The sequence below is a fragment of the Aquarana catesbeiana genome, linkage group LG01 (genome assembly GCF_042186555.1).
Source record: "Aquarana catesbeiana isolate 2022-GZ linkage group LG01, ASM4218655v1, whole genome shotgun sequence".
Classification (NCBI taxonomy): Eukaryota; Metazoa; Chordata; class Amphibia; order Anura; family Ranidae; genus Aquarana; species Aquarana catesbeiana.
In genome coordinates, this window is record NC_133324.1 from 491,835,198 (window position 1) to 491,851,252 (window position 16,055).

A 16,055-nucleotide genomic window follows, 5' to 3' on the forward strand; every position below is an offset into this window, starting at 1 on the left:
GCGTCTACAAATTAGGGGCTTTATGGCATTTTTATTATTTAAATTTTTGATTAGTAATGGCGGCAATCTGCAATTTTTATCGGGACTGTGACATTATGGCAGACAGATAGGACACTTTTACACTATTTTGGGACCATTGTCATTTATACAGCGATCAGTGCTATAAAAATGCATTGATTACTGTGTAAATGACACTGGCAGTGAAGGGGTTAAGTGTGTCATAGGGAGTGATTCTAACTGTGAGGGGGCTGGGCTTCAACACACAGGACAGTGATCACTGCTCTCAATGACAGAGAGCAGTGATCTCTGTCCTGTCACTAGGCAGAACGGAGAAATGCTTTGTTTACAAAAGCATCTCCCCGTTTTTCCTCTCCGTGACACAATCGTGGGCACCCGACGGACATCGAATCCGCGGGACCCGCGGTCACTATGCCCGCGACACCGGTTCTTAAAGGGGACGTACCTGTACGCCCTTTTGCCTACCAGTGCCATTCTGCCGACGTAAATCGGCGTGCGCTGGTCGGCAATCGGTTAATGAAAACTTAATAAAAAAATTCCCCCCTCCCTGAACTAACCAGAACTAACTAGGCCAGTTCACCAGGCATGTAGACTGGTATCCCCACAACGAGGGGCAAGCATGGAGCCCCCTGAAGGCAGTGTCCTGAAATAGCACCTGATGATGATAGGCCCCTCTGCTGTTCAGCACCTGCAGTGCCCAGGAGGGGGTGTTGGCAAGGCAAGAGGGGCTTATGTCCCAGCTACCTGCCCCCCCATAGGTGTTTGCTCCTTACCTGATGAACTGGTTTTAGGGGTCCCCTGGTGTGTGTAGGTAACAAGTTCATAAACAGACACCACACATATGTAAAAATGTCTTTATTTTCCTTCTATTGACTAACATTTACCTGGATATCTTTGGACATTGCCAGGCTGTGGAATAGTAAATAGTAGTGAAAAAGTGAATGAAAGTTTATTTTTGTCTTCTTTACAATGTTTGCTTATTTACATGCACTGGTGGACAGGTTAGGGGTCTGAGATACCCCTAAAACCAGTTAATTGTGGAGTGGGCAACAACCTACTTACACAATAGGTAAGTGGAACCTGAGCTCTCCCATTGCTGGCATTTCCTCCTGGGCCAGGGTGCATGAGAAGGACCCCCCTTCATTTTGTTGGTGTAAGCCACATCATAGCACTCCCAATGCTGAAGGATGTGTGGGCTAGTAGGAGGCGGCTACACACTTGACACTACACACTTAAAAACACTCAGCACTCCTCATAAGCAAAACAAACCCCTACAAGACTAAGACTAACTACAAGAAAAAGAAGCATTTTAAAATGCACTTTCCCCACCTGAAACCATGCAATAGCTTGAGTAATTTGCATGTTGAAAAATGGGCAAAATGTTTCAGAATTAATCTACATTCACTGAGTTATATATATATAAGCTGTAAAGCGCTACGTAAACTGTTGGCGCTATATAAATACTGTATAATAATAATAATAAGCTGAATAATGTAGTAAAGCACTTTCCCACTGAGGTAAAATGGATCAATCATTGTCGGGTGAATTGTTGATGCTATTTTCAATGCGTGAATCATTTGAAATGGTCTTTAAGCCACTGTAATAAATAGAGGGAATGTGTAAAAATAAATCTTGGGTGAATATTGGAAGAATGTTGGGTTATTTCTTGTTTCATGCATAAATACTGTACACCCATAAGTGAAAAGTGTTAGAACCTACTGAACAACATGATAAAAAATAACCTTTGTCTTTGTATTCTATAAAGTAAACAACCAGATGTTGTATATCCAGTGTCTCTGACTATATATAATTATGTCCCAGGAACAATATGCTCTGTAATTTTAAGACTGGCAGAAAATTCCTACTGACTGCACATCGGGAGGCTTGTCTAAACATATTAATAAGAATGAAGGCCTTGTCTAATATGTGCTGGATGCCCAAAGGCTCTGTTATATACTTTCTTGGTAGTGTACTTTATGAATCACTTCTATGTGATGACACTTTGCCTGATAAAACCATTTTCTCTTCAATATTATCAATTACAATTTGTTGTAAGACGTTTTGTTGTAAGGAAGGTATTCTGCCTATGCAATCTAAACACTGCAAGTGTGATCTCTATAACTGATCCAATGGTTGCACGATAGCTGTAACTAGTAGAATTAGCAGACAGTGTCTTGATCCAAATGACATCTTGAAGATAATAGAAAGCTTTAACCAAAACCTTTTGCTGGTCTTCACAGCTAAACATCAGATTGGTAAAAAAATCATAATATGTCTAGCTTCAGCAATTACATGTGCTCAGAACAGAAACAAAATACACACTGAAGGAGAGTGGGACTGAGGCTGGGTACACACAGGCCAGATCAACCAATGGCAGCATGCGCGGATTGTGTTCTGGTGGGGGGCAGTCCCACTGTCAGAACACAATAGTTGTCATGATTCTGCAGTAATGTTTCATGCCCTGACTGTCTGCTTACCTCTCTTGTCTGTGTATCAGCTTTAGGGGCCCTGCTCTCACACCTGTGTGTTTAATTAATCTTTTTTCAGCATGGCTCCACCCCAGCCCCTAACAGGAAGCACTATTTAACCCTGCGCACTGCAAGCCAGCCTTGCCAAGCAACAATTGTGTGAAGGCTTCCCTGGGTAATTCTTGCCGTGTGCTCTACGTTTGATTCCAGTGTACCGACTTTGGCTTGTTCTCCTGACCATCCCTGTCTGCTTGTTGCCCTGACCTTCAACTCGTTCTGCAGGGGGTTCCTTAGCTAGTGCACCATTCATTTTGAACTCCAGCCCCAAAACTTCCAGTCTGATCAGGCAAAGATAGCCTATATTATTTCCCTCCTGTCCGGCAAGGCTTTAGCCTGGGCTGCCCCTTTGTGGGAAAAGAATGATCCAGTGGTTTCAAGCCTGTCTAACTTCTTGAAACTCTTTTGGAATGTCTTTGAGGAACCAGGTCATGTCTTTTTAGCGACCAGCGCCCTTTTACGTCTCCGCCAAGAGTCTGCCTCTGTGGGACAGTATGCTCTTCATTTTCGTATACTAACTGCTGGGCTGAGCTGGAATAATGAGGCCTTAGATGCAACCTTTTTACAAGGCCTCTCTGACAGAGTGAAGGATGAATTAGCAGGAAGAACCATCCCAGCTGATCTGGACGATGTCATCTCCTTGTGTAACCAGATCGATATTTGCTTTCAGGGGAGAACCCTGGAAAAAAGACGCCAGCACTCCTTGGTCCTTAGTCAGCCTGAGCTCCCATCTCTTAGATCCGTGGAGCATCCCCTGCCAGCTGAGGAACCTATGCAGCTGGGCTGGACCAGGCTATCTCCCGAAGAACGTGCTAGGCACAGGACTCTGTGTCACTATTGTGGGGCAAAGGTCATTTTCGTGACACCTGCTCACTTCGTCCGGGAAACATTCTGGTTTAATACATCTGGAAGGTGGAGTATTGGACCCAGAAATATCACCTTCACATCTCCTTCTTTCTGTGTTCCTCCATGTTGGCGCTTCCTCTCATTTGGTCTGGGCATATCTAGAGTCTGGAGCCACTGGCAATTTTATGGACTGGGGAACTGCATCTTCCATGAAACTTTCCCTTTTGCTCCTCACCACTCTACTGGTGGTCTCGGCAATTGATGGCACTGTTCTTCCAGGGGGCCCTATCCACTTCCAGACCCTACCTGTTAAGACGTCAGTAGGGTACTCCACTAGGAGTGGATATCCTTCCTTATCCTACCTAATGCCTTAACCCCTATTGTATTATGCCTTCCTTAGTTACAGCTCCTTTCTCCACATGTTGACTAGACTTCTGGGTAGATCCTGGCTTGGGGTTGCCCCAAAGGAGAGACTTCCTGTTGCCACCATATCAGTATCTTCTGCTCTTCCCGCTGCATATAGCGATTTCTGGGATATGTTCTGCAAAAAATCAGCTGAGGTGCTTCCTCCTCACAGGTCCTTTGACTGTGCTATTGACCTTGTTCCCAAAACAACTCTGCCCCGGAGTCGTACCCTGTCCATCCCAGAGACGCAGTGTCAGAAACCATGAACCAGACCGAGACAGAAGTACAGTAAAATCACACTTGTTTATTAATAAAAAGAAAAAGGTAAATAGAGTAAGCATAGTCAAAGCATAGTCAGAGTCCAGTAACGGATCGGGTAGTCAGCCAAGCCAAAGTTCAGTAACCAGATCAGGTAATCAGCCAAGCCAGAGTTCAGTAACCAGATCGGGTAATCAGCCAGGCCAGAAGTCAGGGATCCAAGTAGAGGAACAGCAAGCAGGATAAGTAGCCAGAAGGGATGTCAGCAAAGCCAGTTTTTAAACGGGAACGCAGGAGATGGTTTCTTGTGATGTGACCAAGGCAAAGGCAGGAAAGAAGTGAGCTGGAAATCTTTAAGTAGGCGGGACTGACGAGCAGATCCAGCTGGTTAACTGTGGAGAGAGATGAGAGCTGGCAATTAGCCGACAGCTGAGTGGCCAGCTCAGAGAAGGAAGGACTGAGCCAGCCTTGACAGTACCCCTGTCAGATTAGGGTACTCACCGAGGCCAAGATGCAGAGAGCGGTTCACTCTTGTGACTAAGCGCACTCCACCCCCTGGAGATGGTACAGAGGGTGAATTGCACAAAGAGGCACAAGCTACCAGCAGGATGGGCAGGTCTTGCGTGCAGGTCAGCGAGGAGCTGGATAGCTGTGCAGGCGTTGGTAGGTGTTGGACCCAGTGGGTCAGTAGGAGAACAAAGTCCAGGACAGGCTGGAAGCCGGGGTACAAGGCTGAGAGAAATCCAAGAGCAGGCTGAAGGTCAAACACGGGAGACGACAGAATAATCCAAAGGCAGGCAGAAGGTCAAGGCACTGGAGACTGGAGACAAATCCGGGTCACAGGCTGAGGGTCAAGGCACAGGAGACAGAAGGCAGAATCCGGGTACAGGCTGAGGGTCAAACACCAGAGGTAAACAGAGTCCGTTAAACAAGCCAGGGGTCAGGTCCAGGAGAGAATCAGAGTAGGTCAAGGCAACCTGGGTCACAACAGGTAAACGATCAGCAGGAAACAGGAACAAGATCACAGGGAGGCTGAGAGACAAACCAGCAATTTACTGAATAGCCAGGCAGCCTTTTATAGGCCGGGCCGAGGATTCACGCTAAGCGTGCTCTTGTGCGCATGCCGTTCAGCTGAACCGCGAACGTGCGTGTGCCGAAGCACCATTCCGTCGCGCATGCGCGCAGGGAAACGGCGAAGCTGACAGGATTGATTCTGATTTCTTCCCTGACATTCTCCCCCCCCCAAGGGGTGGCCTCTCTACGTCCAAACTTGCCATTAACTCTGGATGTTCCTGATGGAAGGCTTTGATTAACCGTGGACCATGTAGGTTCCCCAATGGTTCCCAAGAGTTATCTTCGGGGGGATATCCCTTCCATTTTATCAAATACTGGAGTTGTCTACCCGTCTTTCTACAGTTTAGTATGGCTTCTATTTCAAATTCGTTCTCTCCATGAACCTCAACTGGGGGAGGAGGAGGTTCCTCCCTTCCAGGAAATGAACTAGGGACCACTAGACATGTGCACACTGAAATATTTCGTTTCGGAATTTAGTTTTCGTCCAAAAAATACATTTATTTAGTTACTCCCGAAATTCGTTTTTATTTATTTCGTTTTCGTTAAAAATTGCATTCATCCGAAAATCCTAATTAAGGTCGAATCTGTCATTGAATGCTTATGGTGTCTGTCGAATGTTCAAAGATTCGACGGAGCAGCTAAACTGTGCAACGCCGTATAGTTTACCTGCTCCGTCGAATCTTCTTAGAACTTTCAACAGACGCCATAAGCCAAAGTACATGTGTACTTAGTTCTAGCTATTTTACTGCTCCTCCTCTTTGGTTACAATCAGCCAATAACATTCATCATCATCATTATTTTTATTTATCTTTCCTCCCCTAGGTCGAATCTTTCCTCCCCTACGTCGAATCTTTCCTCCCCTACGTCGAATCTTTCCTCCCCCTATGTCGAATCTTTTCTCTCTACATCGAATCTTTTCTCTCTATGTAGAATAATCTTGGACTAATAGAGCTAAGGTTAGGCACATTCGACCACAGGTTTGATGGACACAGATTGTTATTGTCATCATCATGTCGAATCTCCTATCTATATCGAACTGTTGTAGCAACGAAAACGAAAATAAAGCATTTGTTTATGTCGGTTCTTTCGTTTTTCGGACTCTGCACTTTCGTTATCGTTTGTTAAAACGATAACGAAAATACCTGAAATTCGGACGAAAATGCATTCGGACGAAAACGAATGCACATGTCTAGGGACCACTGGCTTCAGGAGAGATACATGAAATACTGAGTGTATCCTATATGAGCTAGGTAACGCTAGCTCGAAGGCCACAGGATTCACCATTCTTTTAATCTTGAATGGCCCTATGAATCTGGGGCCCAATTTTCGTGAGGGGCAAGGTAACTTGAGATTGGTGGCGGATATTCGATCCTGAACGGCAGGGACTGAGTTTTCAGGAACGGAGTCTGGAAGAAAAGAGGGATGAAAACCGAAATTTGACCAAAAAGGTGTTTGGTTAGTAGCTGTATGTATAGAATTATTGTAGGCAAATTCTGCGTAGGGCAGAAGGGAAGACCAATCATCCTGAGAGCTGGAACAAAAACAACGGAGATACTGTTATAGAGTTTGGTTTGTTCTCTCAGTCTGTCCATTGCTCTGGGGGTGGTATGCAGAAGAGAGACAAACCTTAATTTCTAATGACTTGCAGAGCTCCTTCCAAAACTTGGAGGTAAATTGGACGCCTCTATCTGAGACAATACTAACAGGTACCCCATGCAGCCTCACTATCTCTTTAATAAAGATGTTGGTTGTGTCCAGAGCAGAAGGAGTGCCTATCATGGGTAAGAAGTGTGCCATCTTTGAGAGACGGTCAACAACGACCAGAATGGTGGTAAATCCTTCTGAGGGTGGTAAGTCGACAATGAAATCCATAGACTTCAGCCCATGGCCGTTCTGGAATAGGTAAAGGCCTCAGCAACCCCCAAGACTTGGTATTAGACCCCTTACTGCGTTGACAGGGAATGCATGAAGAAACATATTCTTTACAGTCCCGCCTCCAACCAGGCCACCAAAAAGACCGGGAAATTAATTCTGCGTTTTTTTGCGTTCCATAATGACCAGCCAGTTTATGATCATGAAAGGTTCTTAAAGTTAAAGGTCTTACCTCTAGTGGAACAAAAATCTTATTCCGGGCCCAAAGCAAGTCATTGCGCCTCTCCAAGGAGGGTACCTCTGGATCATTACAATAACTGGATGCTGTTTTGATAGTGGCTGTCAGATTGGACTGAGTAAGGAAGAAAAAATTTTGTGGTGACAAAATGGAACTGGGCTCCGTTGACTGGAGAGGTTCTGGAAACATTCGGGAGAGTGCGTCCACTTTCCCATTTTTGGAACCAGGTCTGTATGAGATGTGGAAGTTGAACCTGGAGAAAAAGAGTGCCCATCGTGCCTGTCGAGGTCTTAAGCGTTTGGCTGTCCTGAGGTACTCCAGGTTCTTGTGGTCAGTAAAAATTGTGATAGGATGGGATGCATCCTCCAGCAGATATCTCCATTCTTCCAGAGCGAATTTGATGGCTAATAATTCCCAGTCACCGACATCATAATTCTTCTCTGGGGGACTTAGTTTCTGGGATGCAAAGGCTACAGGATGCAGGAGTGCCTTGGGACCCTGTCTTTGAGAGAGGATGGCTCCAGTGGCAGTTTCGGAGGCAGTTTTGGAGGCATCTACCTCCAACACAAATGGCAGAACTGGGACTGGATGCTGTAAAATTGGTGAAATGAACAGAGTCTTTAATTTGACAAAGGCTTCTTGCGCCTCTTGGGACCACTGAAAACGACTGTGCTGACGGGTTAACTGAGTGATGGGTGAGACAATGGATGAACCTATAATAAATCTCCTATAAAAGTTAGCGAAGCCTATAAACCGTTGCACTCCCTTCTTGTCCACTGGAGCAGGCCATTCCTGGATCGCCTTGACTTTCTGTGGGTCCATAGCGATCCCTTCAGTGGAAATGACAAACCCTAGAAATTGGATAATGGTCTTCTCAAATTCGCATTTTTCAGCCTTGAGGTACAGTCTATGTCTCCTGAGAATTGTGAGAACTTTTTTCACATGGATTCGGTGTAATTCAATGGTGGCAGAAAAAATAAGGATGTCATACAAGTAGACGACTACAAAATTGTCAAGATTATCTCGGAAGATATCGTTTACCAGATGCTGAAAAGTGGCCGGGGCATTACACAGCCCAAAAGGCATCACTAGGTATTCGTAGTGCCCGAATCGGGACCTGAAGGCGGTCTTCCATTCATCACCAGAACGCATTCCATTATAGGCGCCCCGTAAGTTTAGCTTGGAGAAAACTTGGGCAGTCCGGAAACGCTGAAATAACTCTGGGATGAGTGAAAGTGTGTATCGGTTTTTGACTGTTATCTTGTTGAGTTCCCTGTAGTCGATGCAAGGTCTTAGAGAGCCATCTTTTTTCCCAACAAAGAAAATACCGGCTCCAGCTGGAGAAGAGGAAGGGCGAATGAAGCCTTTTTCCAAGTTCTCATCAATGTAAGCCTTAAGGACTTCTAACTCTGCTTCAGACAGGGGAAATATGCGTCCAAAAGGAATCTCAGAGCCAGGTAACAGTTCAATGGGGCAATCATAGGATCGGTGAGGTGGTAGACAGTCAGCTTTTTTTTTTATCAAAGACGTCTTTGAATTCGAAGTATACTGGAGGAATGTGCTGGAGATTGTCAGGTACCGGAAGCACTTTCAGGCAGGAAGCTGGAGCTGGGACAAGACAATGCTGGGAGCAATAGGTAGAGGAGAAGGAGATCTCTTTCTTATTCCAGTTAATTTAAGGATCATGAGCTTGCAGCCAGGGGAGGCCCAAGATAATAGGGAACATGGGTGAACTGATGAGGTCAAAGCGTAAGAACTCTCGGTGACTGGAGTCTGTGGTGGTAAGGATGGGTTGAGTTTCTTGTGAGACTGGTCCGGAACAAGGAAGGGATCTGTCAGCCAGATGGACCAGAAGGTTTTGTTTTTTATCCTGGAATGGAACGTGCAGCTTTTGTGCTAAGGAAATGTCCAGAAAACAACTGCATGTCCTTGAGTCAATGATGGCCGGTAGTTGGATCTCCTCTTCCGGCAACTGTAAGGAGACAGAAAGGGTGACGTAAGACTGAGCAAAACCTGTGGTTTGATAGTTCATAACAGACCGTGGAAACAACTTACTAGGTCTCACAGAGCAGTTGCGAAGATAATGTCCTGACCCTCCGCAGTACAGGCAGAGGTTGGCTTGGCGTCTTTGTTGCCTTTCATCAGGGGTAAGAGGAGATCGGAACAATCCTAGTTGCATGGGCTCTCCTTCCGGAGCAGAGATGGCCGAAGGAACCGGGAGTGGTGGATAAGCAGAAGAAGCTTTAGGGAGCATCCAGCTGGGTCGGGGAGCCTGGAAGCGCTCGGAACGCCGATCCCGCATGCGCCTGTCTAGCTTAGTAGCTAATTGAATTAAGTCCTCTAAAGAAGCAGGGGTCTCAACCCGAGCCAGCTCGTCTTTAAGGGCTTCCGAGAGTCCTTGGCGGTATTGGTATCTGAGAGCGGCCGGTGTCAGCTGACCATTTACGGAATTCAACCATATAATCCTCAACTGATCTCCTTCCTTGAAACAAAGTGTGTAAGGTGGCTTCGGCTGTGGCGGTGCATTGTGGGTCGTCATATAATTGGCTCATAGACTCAAAAAAGGTATCCATGGAATTTAATAGAGGACTTCTCTGTTCCATGAGGCTGTGAGCCCAGGCCTACGGCTCTTCAGACAGTAGGGAAATGATGAAACCAACCTTCACGATTTCAGAAGAAAAAGTCCTGAGTTGAAGAGCTAGGTACAAGGAGCAGGCGTTCTTAAATGCTCTGAATTTCTTTCGGTCACCCAAAAAGCGCTCCGGTGTGGGAACCCTAGGTTCGGGAACAGCCATCATTACAGCAGGGCTGGACTGGACCTGAGGAGAGGAGGCCCCACTGGGAGGAGCAGGAGCTACAGACGTTGGTGCAGGTGTCCCGGCAAGTTGCTGAAGGCGACCTTCGATTTGGACATAACCCTCTTGTAATTTCTGGACTGCTTCCGTGAGGGCTGTGACCTGCTGGCACAGTACTTCAAGAGGAGAACACGCTCTGTTGGCCTCTGACATGGCTGGTTTGTACTGTCAGATTAGGGTACTCACCGAGGCTAAGATGCAGAGAGCGGTTCACTCTTGCGACTAAGCGCACTCCACCCCCTGGAGATGGTACAGAGGGTGAATTGCACAAAGAGGCACAAGCTACCAGCAGGATGGGCAGGTCTTGCGTGCAGGTCAGCGAGGAGCTGGATAGCTGTACAGGCGTTGGTAGGTGTTGGACCCAGCGGGTCAGTAGGAGAACAAAGTCCAGGACAGGCTGGAAGCCGGGGTACAAGGCTGAGAGAAATCCAAGAGCAGGGGGAGGGTCAAACACGGGAGACGACAGAATAATCCAAAGGCAGGCAGAAGGTCAAGGCACTGGAGACTGGAGACAAATCCGGGTCACAGGCTGAGGGTCAAGGCACAGGAGACAGAAGGCAGAATCCGGGTACAGACTGAGGGTCAAACACCAGAAGTAAACAGAGTCCGGTAAACAAGCCAGGGGTCAGGTCCAGGAGAGAATCAAAGTGGGTCAAGGCAATCCGGTTCACAACAGGTAATCGATCAGCAGGAAACAGGAACAAGATCACAGGGAAGCTGAGAGACAAACCAGCAATTTACTGAACAGCCAGCCAGCCTTTTATAGGTCGGCTGAGGATTCACGCTATGCGTGTGCTTGTGTGCATGCGCGCGCCGTTCAGCTGAACCGCGAACGTGCGTGCGCCGAAGCGCCGTTCCACCACACATGCGAGCAGGGAAACGGCAAAGCTGACAGGATTGATTCTGATTTCTTCCCTGACAACCCCCCCTCCTCAACGACCCCTCCCCCTCGGAGGACCACCGGGCTTGAGGGAAAAACATCTATGGAAATCACGGAGGAGGGCAGGAGCATGTACGTCCGAGGATGAGACCCAGGAGCGTTCCTCCGGACCGTACCCCTTCCGATGCATCAGGTACTGTATGCACCCACTGAACCTATGGGAGTCAGCAATGGATTGTACCTCATACTCCTCATGGTTCTCAACCTATATAGGGTGAGGACGTGGCACCGAGGTGGTAAAGCAGTTGCAGACCAACGGTTTCAATAAGGAGACATGAAACACATTTGAGATGTGCATACTAGGAGGAAGGTCCAATGCGTAAGCCACTGGGTTAATGCTGCGAAGGATACAGAAAGGCCCAATAAACTGAGGTGCGAACTTCAGTGAGGGAACAAGTCGGAGGTTGCGAGATGACAGCCAGACCCTGTCCCCAACCTGGTAGGAAGGCGCAGGCAGGTGTCTGCGGTCAGCATGGAGTGTGTACCTATCATTAGCATGACGCAAAACCTCCTGGACTTGTGCCCAAGTGGAACGAAGACCACAGAGATGCTCCTCTAGCGCAGGAATACTCTGCGGAACAAACGAGTCAGGCAACATGGAGGGTTGGAAACCATCATTCGCCACAAATGGAGACAATCGGGAAGCAGAATTCAAGGCATTGTTGTGAGCAAACTCTGCCCATGGTAATAGGTCTGACCAGTCATTGTGATGGTCAGAAATATAGCAACGTAGGAATTGCTCTAAGGACTGATTGGCTCGTTCTGTGGCCCCATTAGACTGCGGGTGATACACAGGAGAGAGGAGAAAGCAAGCTGAATTCCCAGCTGAGCACAAAAGGCTCGCCAGAACCAGGACACAAACTGACTACCCCTGTCCGAGACAATCACCTTGGGTAGCCCATGTAAGCGAAAGATCTCTTGAGCAAAAATGGAAGCCAGTTATTTAGAAGTGGGCAACTTCTTAAGTGGAATACAATGACACATCTTTGAGAACCGGTCACCACCATAAGGATAACTGTGTTGCCTTGGGATTTGGGCAACTCCACAATGAAATCCATAGACAGGTGGGTCCAGGGCTTCTCTCCATTGGGTATGGGTTGTAGGAGGCCGACTGGAAGGTGTCGTGGAGTCTTACCCTGAGCACACACGGAACAGGCAGCGACGAAGGCAGTTACATCAGCACGTAGACTAGGCCACCAGAATTGTTGGGAAGTGGCCTAAACGAGTTGATTCTTCCCAGGGTGGTCAGCTGCCTTGGGAAAATGGCAAGTCTGGAGCACGGCAGTACAGAGACACTCTGGGAAAAAGCAGCGGTCACACGGTTTCTCAGGAGGAGCATCGACCTTGTCACCCAAAGGAGAAGTAAGACTGATGCGAACCGTAGCCAGAATACGATCAGGAGGAATCATAGGTACTGGAACCGACTCCAACTTGGAAGTGGAGGAAAATTGTCATGACAAGGCGTCAGCCCTTACATTCTTAGTATGAATGAGACAATGTAACTGAAACTTGACAAAAAAAGAGCCCATCGCTCCCTTCTGGGAAAGAGGCATTTAGCCTCAGACAAGAATGTGAGATTCATATGGTCAGTAAGAATGAGAACCGGTACAGTGGTACCTTCGAGGAGATGTCTCCATTCTTTCAGGGCTAAAATGACTGCCAACAGCTCTCTGTCACCAATCTCATAATTGCACTCAGCAGGTGACGATTTCTTGGAAAAGTAGCCACAAGGATGCATAGCACTCTCAGAGGTAGGACGTTGAGACAGAAGGGCGCCAACACCAGTCTCAGAAGCATCAACCTCAAGGATAAAAGGTAACGTAGGATCAGGATGTGCCAACACAGGAGCAGAAACAAAGGCAGCCTTGAGACTTTCAAAGGCCTTAATGGACTCCGGAGACCAACTCTGTGGGTTACCGTTCTCTCTGGTCATATGGGTCAGGGGCTTGACCAGAGACGAGAAGTTACAAATAAACTTCCGATAATAGTTGGCAAAACCCAGGAAACGCTGCAGAGAACGTAATCCCACGGGTCGAGGCCACTGTAGGACTGCCGAAAGTTTCTCTGGGTCCATCGAAAAACCAGCAGTGGAAATGACATCCCAGGAATTAAACCTGTTCCCAGTGGAACTCACACGTCTCCAGTTTACAATAGAGATTGTTCTCTCTTAATTTCTGAAGCACACGACAGACATCTGTGTGGTGGCTCTCCAGGGACTTGGAAAATATGAGGATATCATCGAGATAAACCACCACACATAACTGCAACAAATCTTGGAGGACATCATTAATAAATTCCTGGAAAACTGCCGGGGCGTTACAAAGGCCAAAAGGCATTACAAGATACTCATAATGGCCTGTTCTGGTATTAAACGCAGTTTTCCACTCGTCACCCTCCTTAATCCTCACGAGATTGTAAACCCCTCTCAGATCAAGCTTAGTGAAAACCTTTGCTCACTTGAGGCGGTCAAATAACTCTGTAATCAATGGGATCGGGTAGGCATTCTTAATCGTGAAACGATTGAGACCCCTATAATCAATACAAGGTCTCAGTTCACCGCTCCTCTTCTTCACAAAGAAGAAACCAGCATCAGCAGGAGACGAGGATTTGCGGATGAAATCTCAAGAAAGTGCGTCTGCAACATACTCCTCCATGGCTTTATCCTCTAAGACCGACAAAGGGTAAACCTGGCCACGAGGGGGAGTGGCACGAGGTTGAAGGTCAATTGCGCAATCATACGGCCATTGTGGAGGCAAACTACCGGCTTCACTTTGTCAAAGACATCATTAAAATGGTACTGCTCTGGCAGGGAGGAGAGTGAAGAGGTACACAGGACCTTGGCTACCTTCCGGAAGCATGTTTCACTGCATTGTGGTGACCAGGAGAGAACCTCAGCATGGAGCCAATCAAAAGAGAGGTTGTGCCTCTGTAACCAAGGATAACCAATAACCAGTGGAAACTTAGGAGAGCAAATCACTAAGAATTGGATTATCTCATGGTGAAGAGCCCCTGCGGCCATGGACAACGGAACTGTCTCATGAGTCACATGGGCAGGCTGTAGAGGTCTCCCATCAAGAGCCTCAATGGCAAGTGGAGTGTCACGCAGCTGCAGTGGAATCGAGTGCTTAGATACAAAGGCAGCATCAGTGAACAGGCCTGCAGCCCCAGAGTCGATTAGAGCCTATATTTCGATAGACGACTCACCCCAAGAAAAGGTGACTGAAACAAGGGGCTTATCCTTCTGGATAACTGGGGACGACACAACACCACCTAAGGTCTGTCCATGACAGGACCTCAAGGTTTGGGTGTTCCCAGGACGGGTAGGACAAGACTTCAAAAAGTGACCTGCCTGGCCACACACAATAAAGGCACAATCTCTCCCTCCTCCTAAAGGCTCTCTTATCCGCAGAGAGACATGTGAAGCCCAAGTGCATGGGTTCATCTTCACTGACCGACTCGGTACCAGGAGGCATGGGAGGTGAGGGAGGCATGGGTGGGACTGCAAAGCTCAGAGTCAAACGTACATGAGGCTTCCGCAAGCACTCCTTAAAAGAAAGTCTTTCTCTGAGTCTGGAGTCAATGAGGATGGCAAATGAGATCAAGCTCTACAGCTCAGTGGGTATATCTCGGCTGCTATCTTATCCTTGATGGAATCCGAGAGACCATGAGAAAAAGCAGCCAGGAGGGCCTCATTGTTCCAAGCAACCTCTGCTGCCAGAATACGGAACTCAATGGCATAGTCGGCAACAGTTCTCGTACTCTGTTTGATGGACATGAGGCACTTGGCAGCAGAAGCGGAGCGTGCGTGAACGTCAAATACCCTTTTAAAGGAGGCCACAAACTCAGTTTGGTTCAGATACATTGGAGCTTGGGTCCTCTCCTCTGGAACTATTATGTAATAAATCCCGGCCAGATCTCAAAGTGAAAATAAAGGAAAGAAAGCACGGCTCACCGCTTACACAATTTATCAATGATAAAGAGGTCCAATGTATCTGAACCAAACTGTCATGAATGCATGCCTCAGCTGAAGATCGAGAACAGATACCAGTTTGGCAAACTGTGCTTATTTTTAAGTTGATCGAAAGCCGTTTACCATTATTACAGAGGAACCAGTGGAACCTACCTTATACGCCTCTACATCTGTTTGGATCGATCGATCCTCAAGCCTGTATGACACCTAGCCATACGACAAACATGTCCACCAGTTCCGGTAAGCGTATTTGCTCCATCTATTCTTTGCTGTGGATACTGAGTATTGGAACACCACCTCTGTGAACCACGTATCACCCTTGAGAAACCTCTCACTCATCCTACATTTATACTGTTCACTTTCATTGAACATTCACATGACCATGATGTCCACGTTATTGGTCGTTGATATGATCATGGACTCATTATAATATTGTATTTGGTTTTTTATATATTTTTTTACATTTAGCTACACACTATCACGTTGCACAGCTGATAGTCACATCTATGTGGATCACTCAATCCTAATTTTTATGTTTAGCGCTGCATCGTTTCTTCCTGTTATTATTCACATTGTCACTACTTTGTTGATGCTGGCTGCTATATGTGTCATTTGATACTCTTTTTACAGTAGCGCAACCACACCGTTATTTTATATTATATCTCAACTTGGTTGAGAAACCCCCTGCATTCAACTGGATCGCCCCCAAATCGATGGGGAAGCGGAGTGGAACCAGACATAGCCAGAGTCCAGTAACGGATCGGGTAGTCAGCCAAGCCAGAGTTCAGTAACCAGATCAGGTAATCAGCCAAGCCAGAGTTCAGTAAACAGATCGGGTAATCAGCCAGGCCAGAAGTCAGGGATCCAAGTAGAGGAACAGCAAACAGGATAAGGAGCCAGAAGGGATGTCAGCAAAGTCAGTTTTTAAACAGGAACGCAGGAGATGGTTTCTTGTGATGTGACTAAGGCGAAGGCAGGAATGAAGTGAGCTGGGGATCTTTAAGTAGACGGGACTGACGAGCAGATCCACAACAGCTGGTTAACTGTGGAGAGA